Source organism: Limulus polyphemus, unplaced genomic scaffold (genome assembly GCF_000517525.1).
Source record: "Limulus polyphemus unplaced genomic scaffold, Limulus_polyphemus-2.1.2 Scaffold843, whole genome shotgun sequence".
In the NCBI taxonomy this organism is placed as follows: Eukaryota; Metazoa; Arthropoda; class Merostomata; order Xiphosura; family Limulidae; genus Limulus; species Limulus polyphemus.
This window is the reverse complement of record NW_013666453.1, coordinates 217,483-221,744: the sequence shown is the minus strand read 5'-3', so window position 1 is coordinate 221,744 and position 4,262 is coordinate 217,483. Positions and strand designations below refer to the sequence as shown.

The following is a 4,262-nucleotide window of genomic DNA, read 5'->3' as shown; positions in this document are numbered from 1 at the left end:
TTCAAGGCCCTTGTTAACCCTTGTCTTGAAGGAAGACGAATTGTGGAGAAAGTTGGATTTTATTGTGAGGGGGGGGGGCATGGCGTATCTCTATTGACTGATTTTCCTCAGGTATGTTACGAACATTTTACAACACATGCTAAATCACTTTTCCGAAACAATGTATAGCGCGTTATAAGACTTACCTAGCGATTATTGTATGCTATTTGACTTCATAGCTGATAAAAACAAAGCTTTATTGACATTGTGCACTGAGCATAAAATGCACAAGCGCGATTCTCTCATATTTTTCTCAGCCGACTTCCAGCCTCAGGTTAACAATTCCACACACACCAGCACAGGCCGCTGAGCGTTCAAGGTCACTTGCTACTATCATGGCAAACGTATTTTCCCTTCACTGGTAGAATAGCACTGACCGAACTGCCTACTGTAAATTACTTAGTGCCGTGAAGCGGTCGAGTCCAGAAGCTTTCTGTTTACATATTATCAGGTATAAGAGAAGAAGTGAGATTTCACATTTACCTTACGATGTATGGATTGTGACGAAGGTAAGTAAGTATTATGATTTTGTTTTAAATTATGTACAGATTTTGTGTTTGGTAAATATATAACCAAAGCATGTTTATCGTGTTTGAAAAACAACTGGGCTTCAGCACGATTTCTATATGAGATACTGGTAACTATGGCTTTGGCTGGTCTCGAACATGGGTGGTTTACCTTGTGGAGATTTTTCTTAAAGGTAGAGCACAGTCTTGGCGCATCCCATGAAGCTGGGCTGGAAATAAAGTGACCGTTGGAGTTGTTTATGTCTCGATAGACTTTTTTTTTTTTGACCGCCAAAACAACAGGTTAGCTTCACGTGGTATTACGTTTCTTTAACAGATTTTGATTTGGTCAGTTGTTCATTTTGTAACACTACTGAAAATAAATTTTGGTCATTTGTGTTAACCATATTACTTAAGACTTTTGAAATGTGTTAAGTTAGGAATTAAGAACTGAAGCAAAACAATATAATATAAATGTAAAACCGAAATAATGGCGACAGTAGAGATGCTATTTCACAAGTAATTAAAATTTGAAGCTAAAAATGTGATTAATTTACTCAAATTACAGTTATGAATCTTAAAGAAAATGTTATCGAATCATTTTTACTGGTTGTTTTTGGAAATTACAAATTGAATTAGTGTATCTGTTTCTATCGTTGAGAGGGTTATTTTGGATTATCGAGTAATGAATAATGCAAAATTTAGTCCACTTAATAGAAATGAAAGCATTTTATTACTTTAACCTTGGATTTTACAAATTCACTAAGCAATAAACCTATTTTCACAAGTAACGCTAGTTGCTACTTTTCCGGAACGTCTGTTACTTTGTTGAAAAACGTACTTGAAATTCAAAAAACAAACTAGATTAACTGATCAAGTGAGCCAAATACACTCGCTAACTCAATAATGAATATAATAACAATATTTAATCTAGTCTAACTGACGTTTTCATATAGTTTAAGTCATTTCCCAAATTCTCAAATAAATTGCAGATGTAATATTAATACGATCATCACGTCACGTCAAATTTCGTTCTAGAGAACAATACAAATGTCAAAATTAAATTATTAAACAAGAGGGAATCATCAATAGCCGCGGCTGTAATTTAATCTCAAATCGGTCAAGAGATGAAGCTATGAGCTAAAAGTTTGTACTTGACAAATGAGCCACTATTCAGCGGCTAAAAAACCGACAACAATACTGTTTAAATCCCGTGAAAAACATGAGCAGAGCTATTTCTTATCATTTTAACACTGTTAATAGTAAACTTTTACATTAAATGTTATAAGTTAAAATGTACAATTCCGGATAGATTTATTAAGATTTAAACGTTTTGTGACATACTGTTACGTGCAAACATATTGTAATAGTATCAACTTCAAGCATGTCATGCACTTACTTCGAGTACAAAATCACCTGTGAATCAAACGCAGTGCCACCAACACTCACTCACTGAACGCGAGACTCGCGCACCTGGGCCTGTTCTCACGCTCACGTGAACTGGAAAAAAATTCTCACGTTTTGGTCAAATTAGCAGCTTTCTGCAACGTAGTATGGTTGGTTGACCGGCTGGATCCAGGTAAAATTTACCATTACATTGATCCAGGAAATGCACCAGATTGCACCATTCAATAAACCATTTACTGGGGAATTATGCTTCCAGGTAAAATTTACTTTGCAAATGGGAATATCAAATTATTATCAGCAGTGCTTTTAGTGATTGTTAACGGTAACAGATAATTTGAAACAAACACAATAAAAGTATCTTATTATCCTTAAACTCTCAAGAATATACTTGTGTACATGTCGCACCTAGTTTTGGCCTTAGGCCTACATTACTGCTGTATCTTCAGCCAGACGCCAAACGTCAAAATTGTCAGATTGTCCGAACTGATAACATGATCTCCCCGTTACAGGTTTAGGCTGCAGTGAATATATACAAGTTAAATAAAAACGCTTTTATTTAGTGAGGACATCTTGTGACAAAGTAATGAAGAAATAACTTTACGAGAATATTTCGTGACAAAGTAATGAAGAAATAACTTTGTCCACTTTCTATGATGATGACAAATTTGCAACAATTCTGTGGCATTTGTTTCATCGCCTTAGTATAATCGTTTCACTCTGATCACGTTTTTCACGAAGGTTGAGCAGAATTTAGATTTGTAATGTTACTCGGACAGGGGTAGGCCTAATTACTGAAAATTATTAAATTTTAAACAAAGATGTTCTTGTGATTTTTCTACAATAAGTGTGGAAGAAAAAGTCTCAGTAATGCGACAGCAAATAAACACGTTTTCTGTATGTAAGGCTACCGTTACCAGTGTATATCCATAATGACGGGAAGGCCTATGTACACATTGAAACTGGAACATTGATACTCCCTGTTAGGTGAATTATACCTACGTCAACTAGTAATTAACTCGCTCATCGTGAACCCTCGGTAAGATATCGAAGAAGTTCCAGACTAGAAAAAAGACTTTATATTGCTTGTAAGTTTATGAAACTTTTGTTTATAAATCATTGTGTATAATAAGTATTTGTAATAACTGTTATTGTAAATTGTATTGTTGTTTGTATATTAAAACATATTTGTGTTAAAAAAGAAAACTGTGTGTATCAATCTTGTTGGTAAATATCATAGACTGACTATATATCGGCTTTTACTTAACTGCTAAATCCAAAATACAATTTAGCCACTAAATTTAAAGTATCATTTAACTCAATTTCAGCCTATTTGAAAGTCTAATAAGTAACACTAGCAATGTTTATAACAATGTTAAAACAAGATACGTATTTAGAGGGAAACTAAAAATCAGCCTGGCCATCAAGATAGCTAATTAAATACACCATTCTTGCATTTATACTAATAAAGATTAAAATGCACTGTTAATGACATTTTCGGCCATAATCCCAATAATATCTCGCGAGGTTCAGCCAGCTTAGGAAATCTAGGTTAATCTGAAATACGTATGTTAAGATAACAATCCAAAAAAATAACTTTACACTAATAAAAAGATAAATAAAATTATAAAGTAATAACATTTGCTATAATAAGTAGTAGGGGCTAATACTGAGGTATAACTGTTCACATAGGAGTACTTGTGAGTAGGTAGACATAATCACCGTTAGTGAAGTTATGACTTTTGTTTTATTAGCGCAAAGCTGATAAAAAAGCGAGGAATCGAACTCCGAATTTTAGCGTTGTAAGTCCATAAACTTGTCACCGACCCACTGTGTGATGTACTATAGAAAATGACTAAGCACCTTTATTTCGAAATTTGGGTTATATATAATACTTTATATGGTTTGTTGTGTATACTCGAATCGATTTTGTTCTATTTAAAAACTTTGTCACAAATCTGGCACAGTTTTATTTATAGGCCAACAAATTGACGTTCCATTCCAATTACGATTTCAAAGAAACTCTGAAGATTCGCCGTCTCTGAATTTTTTTTAATGTGAACTACTATAAAAAAAATCAACAACGTAAGTTTAGGTTTTACAAGTATAAATTGCCCAAAAATGTTTCGCCACACTTGGAAATGTCACACTTATGTCAGGTCCGGCATGGCCAGGTGATTAGGGCGCTCGACTCGCAATCTGTGGGTTGCGGGTTCGAATCCCCGTCACACCAAACATGTTCGTTCTTTTAGCCGTGGGGGCGTTATAATGTGACGGCCAAGCCCACTATTCGTTGGTAAAGAGTAGCCCAAG

The 4,262-nt window shown here is 34.6% G+C and overlaps 1 protein-coding gene across 2 annotated transcripts in view; it reads left to right on the top strand.

Moving 5' to 3' along the window:
- Positions 1–468: 468 nt before the first annotated feature.
- The window catches only part of LOC106460823 (docking protein 5-like), a 28,887-nt gene continuing 25,093 nt past the window's right edge, over positions 469–4,262 (top strand). The window contains exon 1 of one of the 2 annotated variants that reach the window (XM_022387624.1): positions 469–548. The gene's annotated coding sequence lies outside the window, so the exon portion shown is untranslated. Of the gene's footprint in view, positions 553–4,262 lie in introns of both variants that reach the window. The other variant, XM_022387625.1, reaches the window with a different exon arrangement.